The 21,749-nt window shown below is 47.3% G+C and overlaps 1 protein-coding gene across 2 annotated transcripts in view; it reads left to right on the top strand.

The window, feature by feature from the left end:
* Window positions 1-11,846: 11,846 nt before the first annotated feature.
* LOC123757962 (uncharacterized) overlaps window positions 11,847-21,749 on the top strand; it is an 82,297-nt gene continuing 72,394 nt past the window's right edge. Inside the window, exon 1 of one of the 2 annotated variants that reach the window (XM_045741964.2) lies at window positions 11,847-12,003. The gene's annotated coding sequence lies outside the window, so the exon portion shown is untranslated. The remainder of the gene's footprint in view (window positions 12,004-21,749) is intronic. The other variant, XM_045741965.2, reaches the window with a different exon arrangement.

Raw genomic sequence — 21,749 nt, 5'->3', positions numbered from 1 at the left:
GTAATGGGTACGACTGAGGACAGGAGCATGCTCCAGGAGAGCCTGAGTAAGATCTGCTAGGACAACTGGCTACTCAACTTGAGAAAGTGAAGCGGTTTGCAATACGGCTAATTCCAGGATAGATTAACGGCATGTTGTTGTTGTTGTTTAAGATTCGCTACCTGGAACAAAAAGTTCCAAGTAGCACGGGCTATGGTGAGCCCGTGGTTAACGGCAGTAGACTTATTGGCACAGAAAGAAAGAAAAAAAATAGGGGAGATCACCACTCATAATAACAAAGAAGGAGACAGGAAACAAAGGGGTCATTGCGCTATCCGACCGACAGTTAGAAACTCGGTACAGGAGCTGGTGCTCGGTTCTCCATTCTCAGACTGTCAGGTAAGTACTGACACCTCTTGAACCTGACATTACCTCTTGAAAGTGACTGTCATCTCGCGAACTTGACTACAACCCCCGGGGCCTGATTGTCGTCCCCCGGGCCTGATTATCGCTCCCTACCCGTGATTGTCACCCCACTGAGCCTGATTATTGCTTCCTACCCGTGATTGTCACCCCACTGGGCCTGATTATTGCTCCCTACCCGTGATTGTCGTCCCCTGGGCCTGATTATCGCTCCCTACCCGTGATTGTCGTCCCCTGGGCCTGATTATCGCTCCCTACCCTTGATTGTCGCCCCACTGGGCCTGATTATCGCTCCCTACCCGTGATTGTCGTCCCCCGGGCCTGATTGTCGCCGGCCTGGGCCTGTCACTTCAAGTTTATTTCGAGGTTGAGGGTGTGGCCAGGGGTGAGAGTGTGGCCAGGGGTGAGAGTTTGGCCAGGGGTGAGAGTGTGGCCAGGGGTGAAAGTGTGACCAGGGGTGAGAGTGTGGCCAGGGGTGAGAGTGTGGCCAGGGGGTGAGAGTGTGGCCAGGGGTGAAAGTGTGACCAGGGGTGAAAGTGTGACCAGGGGTGAAAGTGTGACCAGGGGTGAGAGTGTGGCCAGGGGTGAGAGTGTGGCCAGGGGTGAAAGTGTGACCAGGGGTAAGAGTGTGGCCAGGGGTGAAAGTGTGGCCAGGGGTGAGAGTGTGGCCAGGGGGTGAGAGTGTGGCTAGGGGTGAAAGTGTGACCAGGGGTGAGAGTGTGGCCAGGGGTGAGAGTGTGGCCAGGGGTGAGAGTGTGGCCAGGGGTGAGAGTGTGGCCAGGGGTGAGTGTGGCCAGGGGTGAGAGTGTGGCCAGGGGTGAGGGTGTGGCCAGGGGTGAGAGTGTGGCCAGGGGTGAGAGTGTGGCCAGGGGTGAGTGTGGCCAGGGGTGAGAGTGTGGCCAGGGGTGAGGGTGTGGCCAGGGGTGAGAGTGTGGCCAGGGGTGAGAGTGTGGCCAGGGGTGAGAGTGTGGCCAGGGGTGAGGGTGTGGCCAGGGGTGAGAGTGTGGCCAGGGGTGAGAGTGTGGCCAGGGGTGAGAGTGTGGCCAGGGGTGAGAGTGTGGCCAGGGGTGAGGGTGTGGCCAGTTGTGAGAGTGTGGCCAGGGGTGAGAGTGTGGCCCGGGGTGAGGGTGTGGCCAGGGGTGAGAGTGTGGCCAGGGGTGAGAGTGGCCAGTAACGTGTGTCCTGCAGTATCTAGCAACTCCCTCGCGATGACTCATCGAGGGGAGACGATCCTTGCTTCACCGACCTTCTCTCCCCTTGATCACCACCGACCTTCTCTCCCCTCACTGATCACCACCGACCTTCTCTCCCCTCACTGATCACCACCGACCTTCTCTCCCCTCACTGATCACCACCGACCTTCTCTCCCCTCACTGATCACCACCGACCTTCTCTCCCCTCACTGATCACCATCGACCTTCTCTCCCCTCACTGATCACCACCGACCTTCTCTCCCCTCACTGATCACCACCGACCTTCCCTCCCCTCACTGATCACCACCGACCTTCTCTCCCCTCACTGATCACCATCGACCTTCTCTCCCCTCACTGATCACCACCGACCTTCTCTCCCCTCACTGATCACCACCGACCTTCTCTCCCCTCACTGGTCACCACCGACCTTCTCTCCCCTCATTTACCTGCCTGTACTTACCTATCTGAGAATACAGGGTAGTGAGGTCTAACTGTTTATAATTAATGATAATAATTGATTGTGTGGGTATAAGGAAGGCAGTTTATACATAGAGTATACATAGTTTATACATACATGCTTGGCTTATGTCTAGTTATATCTTATATCTCTCCAGGGGTGAATTACTGACCCTCCCCACGATGTAACCCCACAACAAGCTGACTAATTCCTGGTTACCTATTTACTGCTGGGTGGACAGGGGCATTAGGTGATAGGAGACTCGTCCAACCTTTTCTGCCCCGTCCGGGATTGGTGCCATGTGTCTAGTACTCTTAATTATGCCCTGCCTACTATCCTTCTTGCACCAGTTGTGTTATAATTCAACTGTACATTTTGCAGAGGGTAGTGTGGGCCACACTGGTGCGGCCAGAGGGTGGTGTGGGCCACACTGGTGCGGCCAGTGGGTGGTGTGGGCCACACTGGTGCGACCAGAGGGGCCGGCAAGAGTGTGACTGGAAGGTTCAAGGACAATCAGAGACATTGTTCTGAAAGGGATTTTCACTTATCACATACTAGAAAAGGAGAAATTCTTCTATGGGTCGGTGAGGAGATGGAAGTTTGTTTCAAATGAGATCAAATATCAATGTGATTACCCGACAAAAACCATCTCCTGCCTCTCATTGAGTTTGTATAATATTGAACTTTATGTATGGAAGAGGCTCGACTGTAAGTATATTTTCGGAATGAATCATGTGGCTATGTAGCTGCATTGTTTAATACTCTCTGGAGGTCCCATGAACATATTGTAGAGTAGTGGTGTTCTTTGTTGTGAATCAAACAGTAAAGGGATTTTTTTTATGCGTTTCTTATCAATAAAAAAAACCGGTGTGTCGCCGTCAAATTTTTATTCTGAAAGCGCAGCCCAGAGGAAAAGTTTGAGAACCACTGATTTAACTCTTCTGGCGTCTGAATGCCTTATCATCGAATCTGTACTTAAAGTTGTTGATGGAGGTGGCTTCCACAACTTCTTCTTTCAGTGCATTCCAGTACGGGTGGTCAGAGGTAAAATCATACTGTTACATACATGACGAACCTCGCATTTTAAATTTGCATTTATTCAACAACATTGGTGCTCCGGAGCATATTGCCACCGGGTGCTTTACTACAAACGTTGCAGTAAAGCTTGCAAGTGATCCATCTGTGTTGTATATTCACCTAGTTGTGCTTGCGGGGATTGAGCTCTGCCTCTTTCGGCCCGCCTCTCAACTGTCAATCAACTTTTTTTTTCGCTGTTACGGTACTCTACCGCTTAGGCAGTAGGTCCTGCCTGTTCCGTCTACCTCCTATTCACCAACGTATCTGCATGCTTCAACAACGACAACAGTACGTGCTCAAACGTATTGGGTGTCTAGACAGACCTCCTCCTCCTCTCTCCACCTTATAACAGTACCCGAGACACCTGGACACCTGCTGTCTGGGCAGGGGCGCAGACGCCACTCACTAACTGCTTGTTTAACTGCTGGTCGATGGTTACCTACAAGATTCGCGTCATCTCTGACATCATTCACCCATATATATACAGCTCGCCGGCGTCCAGTCATCAGAACACACTTCGTGCTCTCAGCTGTAACACCTACTCTCGCCTCCCCAGGAGACAATGGACGCGGACAGCTTTTGTATAATGTCATTTGCGCCCCTTTTTTTAATTAACGCAAAAACTCACCTGTATTTATATTTCTTTTTGATCTTGTGTAAAGCCAAATGTTTAGGGGTCTTGTTTTTCATTATTATTTATTATTTTTTGTATTATTAAAGTTATTTTTGTTATATTAAATGTTAAAAGTTTTTCTTTTTTGTTTTTTACCCTCAGCTCTCACACCGTAGAGAACACAAGCAGTTATTGTTCTTTGTTTTGCTTTTTTTTATTAATGTGCGATTGGCACAAGACCAGCCAGAATAGTCACTGCTCTATTATTGAATCTCGCCACACCACACACATGCCAGGAAGCAGCCTGTAGCAGCTGTCTAACTCCCAGGTACCTATTTAATGCTAGGTGAACAGATGCATCGGATGAAAGAAAATCTTCCCATTTGTTCCGCTATCGCCGGGGATCGATCCCCGGACCCTGGGATTACGAATCCCGAGCGCTGTAAGTGTGATCCCGGCTGTAATCCCGGCTGAGTGTGAGACTCACAGTGCTGTAAGACAACTGACATCATTCTAGGGATTTTGTCCTTGAACCGTCCCATTATTCTCTTCTTTCTTGGCCTGGTGAGTTCTGGTGGTAATTACTTCCTGCTGAAGAGTTCTGGCAACGGTTCTCGGCGTTTATATAACGACGCCTGGATGTTCCGAGGATACCGGAGACTGCAGAGTGCCAGCGACCCAAGCCAGCGACCCGGTGCCAGAGACCCGGGGCCAGAGACCCGGTGCCAGAGACCCGGGGCCAGCGACCCGGTGCCAGAGACCCGGGGCCAGAGACCCGGGGCCAGCGACCCGGGGCCAGCGACCCGGGGCCAGAGACCCGGTGCCAGAGACCCGGGGCCAGAGACCCGGTGCCAGAGACCCGGTGCCAGAGACCCGGTGCCAGAGACCCGGTGCCAGAGACCCGGGGCCAGAGACCCGGTGCCAGAGACCCGGGGCCAGCGACCCGGTGCCAGAGACCCGGGGCCAGAGACCCGGTGCCAGAGACCCGGGGCCAGCGACCCGGTGCCAGAGACCCGGGGCCAGAGACCCGGGGCCAGCGACCCGGGTCCAGAGACCCGGTGCCAGAGACCCGGTGCCAGAGACCCGGGGCCAGCAACCCGGTGCCAGAGACCCGGGGCCAGAGACCCGGGGCCAGCGACCCGGTGCCAGAGACCCGGTGCCAGAGACCCGGTGCCAGAGACCAGGGTCTGGAGGGAGCTGCACCATAAGCAGGCAGATGCTCATTGATCCTATTCCCGGAACTTGGGAGCCAACGCCGCCGGCTCCACGGAGACCAAGCGTCATCACTATGCCATCACCATCATCACTATACTGTCACTACCATCACCACCATATTAGCATCACTATACTATCACAAGGCTGGTGGGTGTGGCATCAAGAGCTACACCTCACTCCCTCGTATAGACATTGTTAGGTAAGTAGTAGAAGTATTGATATATAAGTACTACCATAACCACTGTACCACCACAACCACGATCAATATATCACCACAACCACTATACCACTACAACCACTATACCACCACAACCATCATCACAATACCACCACAACCATCATCACTATACCACCACAACCATCATCACTATACCACCACAACCATCATCACTATACCACCACAACCATCATCACAATACCACCACAACCATTACCACTATACCACCACAACCATCATCACTATACCACCACAAGCATCATCACTATACCACCACAACCATCATCACAATACCACCACAACCATTACCACTATACCACCACAACCATCATCACTATACCACCACAAGCATCATCACAATACCACCACAACCATCATCACTATACCACCACAACCATCATCACTATACCACCACAACCATTATCACTATACCACCACAACCATCACTATGCCAACACAACCGTGCAATTTTCTTTCTGTTGTTGTTTTAGGATAAAACTGGGAACAACAGTTGCAAGTAGCACGGGCTATGGTGAGCCCGTAGTGGACTTACCCGGCACGGGAGATGTGCCATGTTCAATAACTGCATATCGGGTAGTTTTGCGAGTGGTGTTATATAAATAATAATAATAATAATTATTACTATTATTATATTAATATAAAGTACAGGGGATCTGATTACAGTAATATAATGCATATCACCGAGCTAGCTGTGTATTAGCATAAATAAGTAATAGGAAAGAACTAGATGTATTAAGAATCACTTTACGCTCTACCAGTAGTAAATGGGATGAAATTATTCCAAGAGTAGAGGAGGGAACTATCAGGAGAAAGCGCCGAGCCATTACGACTATATAGCACTTGGAAGGGGTCAGGATAAGGATTTGGGATGGGACGAGGGGGAGAGAATGGTGCCCAACCACTTGGACGGTCGGGGATTGAACGCCGATCTACATGAAGCGAGACCGTCGCTCTACCGTCCAGCCCAAGTGGTTGGGCCTATACTAGGGTAGTTAAATGTGTTATAAATTCTCACATTTCCAAATGCTTTGTTGCCACGCCTGCTTCTTCTGTGTATAATTGTGAGAGCAATGTGTAAGTAAAGCGGAGACACGTGCCACTAGAGAAACAACACCATTGTTTAGAACAAGGAATGCACACGCAAGATTAAAGTGGGACGTTTAGTAATGGTTCTTAACCAGAATAGGTCAGTAGTGTGTACAAAGTTCTCACAAGTTTCTAGGCCCTTACTAAGTAGTGGAACTCATCGAAGGAAGCAAATAAAAGCTTAAGGTGTTTATGAAGCTTCTTAAGACTCTACAAGCGTGACGGTTTATACAGCGGAAGATGGACCACTTTATGCAAAATTACCACACAACGACACTTATAATCTTCAATGTAAAACATTTGTCTCTAGAGTTACCACACGTACAACATCTAGAGGACGACGGCACTAGACATAACAATAGGCTACTTAACCGTCAAGACAATGGGCTGAGAAATACTGGCCTATCAGTTCCTTCACATCAGCACTGGACAATCTGGTGCCGTATTCGTGATCCACGTTCTGTTCACATACGTAGAATTTATACCAAAATTAAGTATATTAATGTATGAGCAATCAGGTAATATTTTGCTACTAAATGAACAGGCGAGAATCTATAGCCTCATGTGCAACGCTTTTCATAACAGCAGCACTTGTACAATACGTCACCCCATTTAATAATGCTACTTTAACCTGAGTTGACTTTCGGTGCTAATTCAAGTACCCTTAATAATATATTCAAGGATACATGCACCCTTAATATGCTCGCTGTAATATACCGCGTATAATGTATAGAATAGTTGTTATTTTTCACGTTACTAATTTTATGAAAAACTGAAATATTTAGTTTTAATATTCCTTTCACCTGAACTGTTGAAAATCAGAGGTTCAACAGGTACTCTGAGAGAGAACTATATCAACATCAGAGGCTCGAGGCTGTTCAACACGTTGCCACTACACATAAGGGGCATGACTGGCCGACCCCCTCACAGTGTTTAAGAGAGAACTTGACAAGCACCTCCAAAGGATATATGATCAACCAGGCTGTGACTCATACGTCAGGCTGCGAGCAGCCGCGTCCAACAGGCTGGTTGACCAGTACAGCAACCAGGAGGTCTGGTCGACGACCGGGCCGCGGGGACGCTAAGCACCGGAAAACACCTCAATGTAAGGTGACTGTAAGAGTCTTGAACCGTGGACGCCACGCGTGAGACCGTAGCTCTATCAACTGGGCTATGAGTAGTCTTTAAAAAGGTAAAGTCCAGGTGAATGGAATGTTGATTTCCGCGGAAGTGTGGATGGCATTTTATAGTTTTAATAGCTTTTAGATACTGATTTATCTTGGATTGATATTTATAATTATTAATTTTCTAAGTATATGCTGAATTTACTCGATTTACTTGTTAAACTTGTTAGTTATTTTGTGTAGACACTTTGTAGGATGTAAAATTTTTGTCAATCGTGTCTAACAGCTTTGCCTTCTATGTCACTCACGTGGAGGTTCTTTGTTATCCAATCTGTTTCTATGTGATTAAAATCCCCAAGTATTTTAGCCTCGCTTCTCTTGGCTACTTTTTCTTTTATCTTGAAGTGGGTCTCATGGTATTGTTCATACTCCTCCGTAGGTCTTCTTGTGTTTAGTGAGGGGGTTGTAAGTACTGCTATCACTGTCCTCGTGTCACCCACTCTTGCTATTTCTATTATATACTTTTACAGATTGGTTGCCTGTGATATTTTTATTTCACTAAAACTGCAGTTCAGCTGTACCATTAGAGCTACACCTCACCAGTCAATATTTTATTACCTGGTCACCTCCTGGAAAGATCACCAACTCTACACTCAGTTTTGTTTCAGTTACTGAGATAATATTTGGACGTTTCTATGCCACATTTTCTTGTAATTTTATCTATTTATTAATAATTCCATCTGCATATATGTAACTTTATTACTACTAAATCTCTATTGTACTTTGATTTTGCATGGGGGTTGTTCCAAAATCAATCCTGAAAGGGAAAGGAATGTACATTGAGCTAGTCTGTCTGTTCATTTGGATGTGCATCTTCGATAAGTCCACTAGTTTGCTTTGTTGTGCTCTCAGTTCCCTGGGTTGTCTGTTTATGTGAACTGCTTGAGCTATCTGGTCTCCTTGGATTGTTTTCTTACTTATCTTTGCTCCTTTAATATGCTCTAATGAATGTGTACTTCATGGTAAGGCCCTCTTTTATTCAATATAAATGTTTTATGCCAGTATATATTTTGCGGAGTATTATTCTCAAAAATTTATTTTATTCGTCGATTCCGTCCCATTTGAAACCTCCCAAGCCCTCGGTAATTTTCTATTTCCCTGGTTTGGCAAATAGCCTACATTTTGGTGAGATTTTTTGTGATATCTTTCTTATCTTCCTTTGATCTTTGGTGTGTGTGTCTCCCTCAGGTCGTAGAAGATTGAAGATGACCATTGATTGTGTTGCAGCCTCTCCCTCTCGTGCCTCGTGCATTACACACCCAGGGTGTAGAGTATGGTGAGAATATGGTATACGGCATGGTGATTGTGGTGTGGATGTAGCAGAGAAACAAGTCAGCATAAGAGCAGTGAACTGTATGGTTGTATAGTATGTGGTAATGAGGTGTGTGGGGGCAACTGTATTTTGGGATGAGCTGCAGTTCTGCAGTCCGCCTCTCAATCCTTAATCGACTGGTGTATAGGTTTCAGAGCCTATTGGGCTATGTCATACCTACATTCTGAATTAATCTCCACCACTCCACGTTTCAATGAATTCCATTTGTTCATTATACTGTGGGCGAGAGAAACGCATCGGTGCAACAGCGTGTTACATGCTGCTATGGCGGTATGTCCACTCACACGATGAGTGGCACTGCCCAATAAACTCGCCCCTCGGGGCAAAATTTAAAAATTAAAAAAAAAGCGGTGATCAGCCTGGTGATGATGGGTGTCACATGGTCAGGGGAAGCTGGGGGGGGGGGGGTAAGAATGTGGTGTAGGGATTCGGCAGGGAGGGTGTTACCGAGGGGAGGGGGTAAAGGGGAGAGGGGTAGGATGGAGCGAAGCACTCAAAGGCGCTAGTATAGTGCCTCCCCCTTTCCTACCAATATATCAAGGGCAATCATGCAACATTCTAAAGAAAATGTCGGCGAAAAGTGGTACATTTGACTATAAACATGTAGTTTCCAGGTTCTCTTGCACGGCATGAATGGCAGAGGGGGGCGGTGCCTGACACATCGCTGGTGGCGGACTTCGGCCAGAGTGCCAGTCAGTGCCTGCCCCTCACCCCCCCCCCCCACACCGACCCTCCCCCTGTCCTCTTCATAACCCACGCTGGTGAGTCATGCTGTACTCACCCAGTCTCAAGACCCCCAGTCCCACCACCACCCCAGACAGGGACCTCCACCCGCCATAACCATCTTCGTAGAGCGACGGTCTCGCTTCATGCAGGTCGACGTTCGATCCCCGACCGTCCAAGTGGTTGGGCACCATTCCTTTCCCCGTACCATCCCAAATCCTTATCCTGACCCCTTTACAGCGCTATATAGTCGTAATGACTTGGCTCTTTCCCCCTGATAGTTCCCTTCCCCCAACCAGGGACCAACCCTCCACACACCACAGCACCATGCAGCCCTCCAAACACCACAGCACCACACAACCCTCCACACACCACAGCACCACACAGCCCTCCACACACCACAGCACCATGCAGCCCTCCACACACCACAGCACCACACAACCCTCCACACACCACAGCACCACACAACCCTGCACACACCACGGCACCATACAGCCCTCCACACACCACAGCACCACACAACCCTCCACACACCACAGCACCACACAACCCTCCACACACCACAGCACCACACAGCCCTCCACACACCACCGCACCACACAGCCCTCCACACACACCACGGCACCATACAACCCTCCACACACCACCGCACCACACAGCCCTCCACACACCACAGCACCATACAGCCCTCCACACACCACAGCACCACACAGCCCTCCACACACCACAGCACCACACAACCCTCCACACACCACAGCACCACACAACCCACACACCACAGCACCACACAGCCCTCCACACACCACAGCACCACACAGCCCTCCACACACCACAGCACCACACAACCCTCCACACACCACAGCACCACACAGCCCTCCACACACCACAGCACCACACAGCCCTCCACACACCACAGCACCACACAGCCCTCCACACACCACAGCACCATACAACCCTCCACACACCACAGCACCACACAGCCCTCCACACACCACAGCACCATACAGCCCTCCACACACCACAGCACCATACAACCCTCCACACACCACAGCACCACACAGCCCTCCACACACCACAGCACCATACAGCCCTCCACACACCACAGCACCATACAGCCCTCCACACACCACAGCACCACACAGAGCTACACACACCACACAGCCCTCCACACACCACAGCACCACACAGCCCTCCACACACCACAGCACCACACAGCCCTCCACACACCACAGCACCATACAGAGCTACACACACCACAGCACCACACAGCCCTCCACACACCACAGCACCACACAGCCCTGCACACACCACAGCACCACACAGCCCTGCACACACCACAGCACCACACAGCCCTCCACACACCACAGCACCACACAGCCCTGCACACACCACAGCACCACACAGCCCTCCACACACCACAGCACCACACAGCCCTGCACACACCACAGCACCACACAGCCCTCCACACACCACAGCACCACACAGCCCTCCATACACCACACAGCCCTCCACACACCACAGCACCACACACCACAGCACCACACAGCCCTCCACACACCACAGCACCACACAGCCCTCCACACACCACAGCACCACACAGCCCTCCACACATCACAGCACCACACAGCCCTCCACACACCACACAGCCCTCCACACACCACACAGCCCTCCACACATCACAGCACCACACAGCCCTCCACACACCACGGCACCACACAGCCCTCCACACAGCACAGCACCACACAGCCCTCCACACACCACGGCACCACACAGCCCTCCACACACCACACAGCCCTCCACACACCACACACCACACAGCCCTCCACACACCACAGCACCACACACCACTGCACCATACACGATACATGACAGCATCTTACCCTCCCAAACCTGCGACTCAAAATACTAGATCAATCTTTGCGTTTACCCTTTTTCTAATATTAAGGCGCCTCTTTAAATGTCTTGATATTATACTGCTTTATAATTTGCTTCCTCATTGTTAATAGGATCAGTGAAAATTAATAAAATACGATGTTTCCTAAATTATTTCAAGCTCAGTCTTCGTGAAAAACAACCAAGACAAAAATCCTTCTTGGTAACCTCTGCCTCCCAGCAGCCTGCGAGCATCGTTGGCGGCCGCACGATACTTTACGCTAATATTGCTTAACGTTGCTTCTATTCACTATTCTATTATTTACTTTCTTTACACGAATACCATTTGGATACATTGTTTAGATATCAGATGATAATAGTGAGCATTAGCTAGTTTAATTTAATGAAGCTGTTTATACATATAACACTTTTTCCCGGAAATCCGTCTGGCCCATTGCAGAGATGTGGTCACAGTGGAGTTGAGAGCCTCGTAAGGGTGTGTTGCGTCGTGTCGTTGCTTTTTTTTCTTTTGGATATATGGTGAAATGTGACAGTTTTGATTCTGTGGAAATTAATTAACTTTGGATTACTCGGAGGCATTTTACTGAAGGTAAGTCTGATAGCGAAATTTTACTTAGTTTTGTTTCTTCATTGAAGAATTCCATTGCCATTCATGGGAAAGAGGAATTTGTTTAGCCGGAGTGGCGAGTGTCAGATGTTTCCTGAGAGAAGTAAGAGGTGAGGCGGGTCACCAGCGGGTCACCGGCGGGTCACAGTGCAGGACGGAGGCCGGCAGTCAGGCAGGGGCCACGGCCTCTGATGCTGCCTCTCAAATTGCAGAGAAAGCTTGGCTGGTAGACGCCAGGATGGCATAACCCTAGCAGGGAGTCGTCCCCCTCCCTTAACTCCCTGCTGAGGGAGTCGTCCCCCTCCCTTAACTCCCTGCTGAGGGAGTCGCCCCCCTCCCTTAACTCCCTGCTGAGGGGGTCGTCCCCGTCCCTTAACTCCCTGCTGAGGGGGTCGTCCCCGTCCCTTAACTCCCTACTGAGGGAGTCGTCCCCCCTCCCTTAACTCCCTGCTGAGGGAGTCGTCTTCCCCTCCCTTAACTCCCTGCTGAGGGGGTCGTCCCCCTCCCTTAACTCCCTGCTGAGGGGGTCGTAACCCGTCCCTTAACTCCCTGCTGAGGGAGTCGTCCCCCTCCCTTAACTCCCTGCTGAGGGAGTCGTCCCCCCTCTCTTAACTCCCTGCTGAGGGAGTCGTCCCCCCTCCCTTAACTCCCTGCTGAGGGGGTCGTCCCCCTCCCTTAACTCCCTGCTGAGGGGGTCGTCCCTCTCCCTTAACTCCCTGCTGAGGGGGTCGTCCCCCTCCCTTAACTCCCTGCTGAGGGAGTCGTCCCCTCCCTTAACTCCCTGCTGAGGGAGTCGTCTCCCTCCCTTAACTCCCTGCTGAGGGGGTCGTCCCCCCCTCCCTTAACTCCCTGCTGAGGGAGTCGTCCCCCTCCCTTAACTCCCTGCTGAGGGGGGTCGTCCCCCCTCCCTTAACTCCCTGCTGAGGGGGGTCGTCCCCCTCCCTTAACTCCCTGCTGAGGGGATCGTCCCCCCTCCCTTAACTCCCTGCTGAGGGAGTCGTCCCCCCTCCCTTAACTCCCTGCTGAGGGGGTCGTCCCCCCTCCCTTAACTCCCTGCTGAGAGGGTCGTCCCCCTCCCTTAACTCCCTGCAGAGGGGGTCGTCCCCCTCCCTGCTGAGGGGGTCGTCCCCCTCCCTTAACTTCCTGCTGAGGGAGTCGTCCCCCTCCCTTATCTCCCTGCTGAGGGGGTCGTCCCCCTCCCTTATCTCCCTGCTGAGGGGGTCGTCCCCCTCCCTTATCTCCCTGCTGAGGGGGTCGTCCCCCTCCCTTATCTCCCTGCTGAGGGGGTCGTCCCCCTCCCTTATCTCCCTGCTGAGGGGGTCGTCCCCCTCCCTTATCTCCCTGCTGAGGGGGTCGTCCCCCTCCCTTATCTCCCTGCTGAGGGGGTCGTCCCCCTCCCTTATCTCGCTGATGAGGGGGGTCGTCCCCGTCCCTTATCTCGCTGCTGAGGGGGTCGTCCCCCCTCCCTTAACTCCCTGCTGAGGGGGTCGTCCCCCCTCCCTCAACTCCCTGCTGAGGGGGGTCGTCACGCTCCCTTAACTCCCTGCTGAGGGGGTCGTCTCCTCCCATATCTCCCTGCTGGGGAAGTCAGCCAACTCCCTTAACTTCCAGCAGAGGTAGCAGGACTTGGGCTGTGGTGGTGTATATATACCTCTGGGTGTTGGCCTATATATATCCTTGCCGCTTCTGTACAAGGACCGATGAGTAAATATGAGCACTGCGCTCCCGCCTGTGTTAGTATTGACTCGTGTCATGGTGGTTGTCTTGTTATTGTTTGTGCCAAGGATCGCTCCTCCTCTAGCTACTTACTCCACTGACGGTCAACGACTGCATTGTTGACGCCCAGTTGGCTCACGTCTACTGGGCTCCACGTCTACTGAGCTCCACGTGACAACGAAAATAATACTGTATTGTAAGACAAATATCATAAATATGACTCATAAGAATCATTCAAAAAGTTCTAAAAATTCAGATGACAAAACACATGGAATGAGTGTCTGTCTAGTTCCCTCCCTTCCCTTCCTAACCCTATACATCATAGTTTGAGAACAGGGCCCTCCTGCCTCTCATAATTGCTAGACCGTAATGACATGGCCTTAGCTGCTTTGGAAGACAAAGCGCTGATGTAATATACACAGATTTTGAGAACACTTTCAAGTGACAGCGGTGTTATTGCATTCAAAATGTGTACAACAGGAATTAAGTAGGAAGATGGATCTTTATTTTCTTAAGAACGGAACCCAATGTGTAATTGTCAATAAAGTAAAATCCTAATCATCCACCGTGAAAAGCTCAGTTCCGGTGTTCCAATACTTTTTCTCATCTTCATATCGGAATAGACAAGGACACAAGGTCATTCTATGCAGATGACACTAATATTTTTATGAGATCAGACCAAATAGAGGACAACAAACCTCCACTCTGATGTAAATTAAGTCTTTAAATGAGCGAAAGTAATATGACGCTTAATGAAAGTAAGTTCCAGCTGCGCTATGGAAAAAAAATCAAAATATAAAAGTGGAAACCATATGTGAAACGCAATCAAATCTCTCTATACAACGAAAAAGGAACTTGTATAACATAATAAAACATCTGTCACAATTGCAAGAAAAATGACAGGTTGGATAAAAAGAACTTGCTTAAAATGTTTAAACCTTTATTCTTTAGAGCGCAGGCGAGAGATTCACATTACTGTAATATTAAAAGAGGGTATAACTATCGAACCTCTCAGTGTTCAGAGATAACTTGACAAAGAATGCCTGATCAACCTGGCTGTGATTCATACGCCAGGGTATGAGTAGTTGTGTCGATAACAGCCTGGGTTGACCAGATTACCAGCCAGGAGGCTACCGGGTCGAAGGTACAGTCTCACAACGAACTCAAGGTAACATGTGAGTTTTAACAAATAGACAGGAACTTCGTAATATTCTTAGACATTCTTATCCACAAATCACTTTTCAGTTTTATACCAATAATTATACTGTTGATAACTTGTTAAAACATAGATATTGTTTACCCTTTGACCTCAGATGTGGTGGCGTTTGTGTTTAAGTGTTGGGAGTGTAACGTTCGATACATGGGGAATGTCTCACCAAACCTTAAACAGCGTATGTGTGAGCATGTGGATATATGTGAGCATGTGGGTATGTGTGAGCATGTGGGTATGTGTGAGCATGTGGGTATCTTTTACCGCACAGGTTTGCCCCTGAGGCCAGTTGCGTCCTCTGCTACTAGGGACCACTGTCAGCAAATGGGCCAGTAACCTCTCACACTGATGACACTCTTCTCATGTCTGATCTGTTTCGACTAGCTCACTACATCTTCAAATTAATCTCAATGGCGAGAATGAGACAGGAGTTTCATGCTTCTGAGTCTTCCCCGTAACTCTTTACACATCTTCACGCTGTATGTTGCCGGATCTTTTCTTGTTTTAGTTTTCAACATTTGTATATAATTATGCTTTTTACTCTATATAATTTTATTTAGGTTATATTGACTTATTTTACCACTGATGATGGAGTATATTCTCCGAAACGTTTGCTTCAAATAATTTTGATTTACATCTTTGCTCTTATACTGCTGTTCCTCGTAAGATTAACATTTACAAGAGAAAAACCTGTCTGATATGATATCCACTTGGACCATCGGAGCCTCAAACCCAGGACAAGAAAAGCAGAAAATTATAGTTCTACAAACTAGGCTACTAAGCCCCCACAATAGAAGAGAACCCACACACCCCATATATATATATATATATATATATATATATATATATATATATATATATATATATATATATATGTCGTACCTAGTAGCCAGAACGCACTTCTCAGCCTACTATACATGGCCCGATTTGCCTAATAAGCCAAGTTTTCATGAATTAATTGTTTTTCGACTACCTAACCTAACCTAACGTGACGTTTTCGGCTACCTAACCTAACCTAACCTATAAAGATCGGTTAGGTTAGGTTAGGTAGGGTTGGTTAGGTTCGGTCATATATCTACGTTAATTTTAACTCCAATAAAAACAAATTGACCTCATACAAAATGAAATGGGTAGCTTTATCATTTCATAAGAAAAAATTAGAGAAAATATATTAATTCAAGAAAACTTGGCTTATTAGGCAAATCGGGCCTTGCATTGTAGGCTGAGAAGTGCGTTCTGGCTACTAGGTACGACATATATATATATATATATATATATATATATATATATATATATATATATGTTGTACCTAATAGCCAGAACGCACTTCTCAGCCTACTATGCAAGGCCCAATTTGCCTAATAAGCCAAGTTTTCCTGAATTAATATATTTTTTCTAATTTTTTTCTTATGAAATGATAAAGCTACCCATTTCATTATGTATAAGGTCAATTTTTTTTTATTGGAGTTAAAATTAAGGTAGATATATGATCGAACCTAACCAACCCTACCTAACCTAACCTAACACATCTCTATCGGTTAGGTTAGGTTAGGTAGCAGAAAAAGTTAGGTTAGGTTAGGTTAGGTAGGTTAGGTAGTCGAAAAAACATTAATTCATGAAAACTTGGCTTATTAGGCAAATTGGGCCATGCTTTGTTGGCTGAGAAGTGCGTTCTGGCTATTAGGTACGACATATATATATATATATATATATATATATATATATATATATATATATATGTCGTACCTAATAGCCAGAACTCACTTCTCAGCCTACTATTCAAGGCCCGATTTGCCTAATAAGCCAAGTTTTCCTGAATTACTATATTTACTATAATTTTTTTCTTATGAAATGATAAAGCAACCCTTTTCTCTATGTATGAGGTCATTTTTTTTTTATTGGAGTTAAAATTAACGTAGATATATGACCGAACCTAACCAACCCTACCTAACCTAACCTAACCCATATTTATAGGTAAGGTTAGCTTAGGTAGCCAAAAAAAGCTAGGTTAGGTTAGGTTAGGTAGGTTAGGTAGACGAAAAAACATTAATTCATGAAAACTTGGCTTATTAGGCAAATCGGGCCTTGAATAGTAGGCTGAGAAGTGCGTTCTGGCTACTAGGTACGACATATATATATATATGTCGTACCTAGTAGCCAGAACTCACTTCTCAGCCTACTATGCAAGGCCCGATTTGCCTAATAAGCCTAGTTTTCATGAATTAATGTTTTTTCGACTACCTAACCTACCTAACCTAACCTAACCTAACGTTTTCGGCTACCTAACCTAACCTAACCTATAATGATAGGTTAGGTTAGGTTAGGTAGGGTTGGTTAGGTTCGGTCATATATCTACGTTAATTTTAACTCCAATAAAAAAAATTGACCTCATACATAATGAAATAGGTAGCTTTATCATTTCATAAGAAAAAAATTTGAGAAAATATATTAATTCAGTAAAACTTGGCTTATTAGGCAAATCGGGCCTTGCATAGTAGGCTAAGAAGTGAGTTCTGGCTACTAGGTACGACATATATATATATATATATATATATATATATATGTCGTACCTAGTAGCCAGAACTCACTTCTCAGCCTAATATTCAAGGCCCGATTTGCCTAATAAGCCAAGTTTTCCTGAATTAATATATTTACTATAATTTTTTTCTTATGAAATGATAAAGCAACCCTTTTCTCTATGTATGAGGTCATTTTTTTTTTATTGGAGTTAAAATTAACGTAGATATATGACCGAACCTAACCAACCCTACCTAACCTAACCTAACCTATATTTATAGGTAAGGTTAGGTTAGGTAGCCAAAAAAAGCTAGGTTAGGTTAGGTTAGGTAGGTTAGGTAGACGAAAAAACATTAATTCATGAAAACTTGGCTTATTAGGCAAATCGGGCCTTGAATAGTAGGCTGAGAAGTGCGTTCTGGCTATTAGGTACGACATATATATATATATATATATATATATATATATATATATATATATATATATATATATATATATATATATATATATATAATATATATATAATCAGTTTTGGGTGAGGTGAACAAACTTGTAACAAACACAAGACAAAACACGAAACAATGGGTATTACACGGATATGAGAACATAAGAATGGAAGTAACTGCCGAGGGCCTATTGGCCCATACTTCCTCTTGATGCTTCTATATTGGTTCGGAGTCTTGAAGTGGGTAGAATATAGTTGTGCATTTTATATATATATATATATATATATATATATATATATATATATATATATATATATATATATATATATATATATATAATATTGGGGTGCAATATATGCAATTGTGGGGACCCATAGCCTCGAAGAGAATAAAAGGTATTCAGAGGAGACCCTGCAGATTCTCATTGAACACTTGTTGAGTATTTTCTCCCACCCCAGTTTTGTTGTTATTTTATACAATGTGGTTTATTTTATTTTATTACATTTTGTTACAGATTACAGAAAACACGTACATAGCTACCACAGTTCGAAAACCTCTTCCAGCTCGGTAGATGTGGGGTGCATGCCCAAGATACAGTAGGAATTTCCCCTCTTTTTATCTGGAATGGGAATCTGGCAACTTTTAGTTCTGTGGTTTGCTTAATGAGTTCCCCACCCACCTTCTTCAGGAACTTAAGTGCATACTTACCCCATGCGCTCAAGGTCTCGGAGCCTGTTGGCATGAACCTGTAACAGTGTCCTAGGTCCCTGTACTTACAAGTTTGTTGGGTCTCCCTGAAGGTGGCAAGCCCGCCTCCTCAGCTTTACCGTACTTCAGATAGATATCAGCCAGTGTAGAGTACTTCAGATAGATATCAGCCAGTGTAGATGGACATGTGCAGTCTCACATAACCCGTTTACCGTCACTCCATGGTTACAAGGTGACGCCATCTTGGTGCTGGTGACCTGGTACTGACCAGATCTGCAGATTTGAGGTTCCCTTTGTGTTGGACACTTGGCTGTAGTTAAATTTGTCCTAGTTATGCCACTGTATTTAAAATCTTGGACACGTGCACGAATGGCCAGTCGGATTTGAGAATAATGGAATCTTTATATATCAGGGATTGCCTACGATATCATTTGGAGCATGCTGGTATTTGAAGATAAACAGACAAGCCTTCGGCTGAATGATGATGATGTACCCTCAAAGATTGGACTATAGTCTAGGATGGCATATAAGTAGCCCGAGAAGAATGTACGCGAGTTCCTTATGTAGGGTGTGCCAAAAGAGCCACATACGTGGGGATCAGTTAGTAGTTGATAAGGGAGGTTTCGCCCTCCGCGCTCGTCGGAAAAGAACCGAATGTGAAAAATGTCAATAACAAAATGCTTCATTAAAATGATTTTACTGCAAAAATATGAGGCAAGACTGGACAAGTTTACGTACTTTAGGCAGTGCCTACATGTGGCCAACACTATGTCAACAGTAACGCCACATTCTGTTTCAGTTTTTGTGCTGAAACCTTTCTGCTGCCGTCCACCAGATGGGCAGGCCTATGGCGTACTGATCTAATGAAACCAAATCAGTAATCCCGGTGCTGCGACGACGAGCACCATGCAGGTAGGTGTGAGAGTCACTCGCAGCGAAGCGGGTGTCAGAAGTTACCTGTGTTGAGAGCCGCGGGGTGCAACTGTGTTGAGGAGAGCAGGGAGGGGGTGACGGGGTGACGGCAGGCACCATTGTGTTGTGAGGAGGAGGGGGAGGTTGTAGGGTGACGGGGTTATCACAACTGTGTTGAGGGGGGGGGGGGGGGGATAAGGTTAAAGGAGGCCACGACTGTGTTGTGAGGATAGGAAGGGAGTAGTGGTGTGACGAGGACTGTCACAACTCTGTTGATGGGAAGGGTGAGGGAGGGGGTGGGTGGGGAGGACACAGGAGGAGGACACAACGGTGGTGTGAGGGAGGGAGGGAGAGGGGGAGGGGGCACAACGGTACAGTTTCCGGGTCGCGCCCAGATCACTACAGGAATGTTGGAGATGACTCCCTTGGTGTGGACGGGTGGCCACGGTAACACTGTGATGAGTGTGGTGGCCACGGTAACACTGTGATGAGTGTGGTGGCCACGGTAACACTGTGATGAGTATGGTGGCCACGGTAACACTGTGATGAGTGTGGTGGCCACGGTAACACTGTGATGAGTGTGGTGGCCACGGTAACACTGTGATGAGTATGGTGGCCACGGTAACACTGTGATGAGTGTGGTGGCCACGGTAACACTGATGAGTGTGGTGGCCACGGTAACACTGTGATGAGTGTGGTGGCCACGGTAACACTGTGATGAGTGTGGTGGCCACGGTAACACTGTGATGAGTATGGTGGCCACGGTAACACTGTGATGAGTGTGGTGGTCACGGTAACACTGTGATGAGTATGGTGGCCACGGTAACACTGTGATGAGTGTGGTGGCCTCGGTAACACTGATGATAATTTAGTGTGGGGGAGGTAGTTGATATATTAGTATGGCGAGCGGGTTGAGCACTTGGTGTGGGTGCGAACTGGACACCGGGCAACAAATACTGATAACATGAGAACGTTCTGTGTGTACTCACCTCATTGTGCTTGCGGGGCTTGAGCTCTGGCTCTTTGGTCCCGCCTCTCAACCGTCAATCAACTGGTGTACAGATTCCTGAGCCTATTGGGCTCTATCATATCTACACTTGAAACTGTGTATAGAGTCAGCCTCCACTACATCACTTCCCAATGCATTCCATTTGTCAGACTACTCTGACACTAAAAAAGTTCTTTCTAATATCTCTGTGGCTCATTTGGACACTTAGTTTCCACCTGTGACCCCTAGTGCGTGTGCCCCTTGTGTTAAATAACCTGTCTTTATCTACCCTGTCGATTCCCTTGAGAATCTTGAATGTGGTGATCATGTCCCCCTAACTCTTGTCTTCCAACGAAGTGAGGTGTGTGTGTGTGTGTACTCACCTTAATGTGCCTGCAGGGTCGAGCTAAGCTGCTAGCCCCGCCTTCCGAACGTTCTTTTCATGAATGCAATGACTCATTTCTGACGCTTTTGTCAAATTTACAGTTAAAACTTTGAATCGAATTAGCTTCAACGCCTTCTACACGTCACCTGTTCCATTGAGAGCTCTCACACTGTAAAAGTTCTTTCTGACGCCCCTGTCACTCATTTGTCTCACAGCAACACTGTAGACTGTTGTGTGTAGAGGGCAGCAACACTGTAGACTGTTGTGTGTAGAGGGCAGCAACAGTGTAGACTGTTGTGTGTAGAGGGCAGCAACAGTGTAGACTGTTGTGTGTAGAGGGCAGCAACACTGTAGACTGTTGTGTGTAGAGGGCAGCAACACTGTAGACTGTTGTGTGAAGAGGGCAGCAACACTGTAGACTGTTGTGTGTAGAGGGCAGCAACACTGTAGACTGTTGTGTGTAGAGGGCAGCAACAGTGTAGACTGTTGTGTGTAGAGGGCAGCAACAGTGTAGACTGTTGTGTGTAGAGGGCAGCAACACTGTAGACTGTTGTGTGTAGAGGGCAGCAAGTGTAGACTGTTGTGTATAGAGGGCAGCAACACTGTAAACTCGTGTGTAGAGGGCAGCAAGTGTAGACTGTTGTGTGTAGAGGGCAGCAACACTGTAGACTGTTGTGTGTAGAGGGCAGCAACACTGTAGACTGTTGTGTGTAGAGGGCAGCAACAGTGTAGACTGTTGTGTGTAGAGGGCAGTAACAGTGTAGACTGTTGTGTGTAGAGGGCAGCAACAGTGTAGACTGTTGTGTGTAGAGGGCAGCAACAGTGTAGACTGTTGTGTGTAGAGGG

The sequence above is a fragment of the Procambarus clarkii genome, chromosome 40, assembly GCF_040958095.1.
Source record: "Procambarus clarkii isolate CNS0578487 chromosome 40, FALCON_Pclarkii_2.0, whole genome shotgun sequence".
In the NCBI taxonomy this organism is placed as follows: domain Eukaryota; kingdom Metazoa; phylum Arthropoda; class Malacostraca; order Decapoda; family Cambaridae; genus Procambarus; species Procambarus clarkii.
Note: the sequence above shows the minus strand (reverse complement) of the source record. Positions and strands in the feature narration are given on the sequence as shown.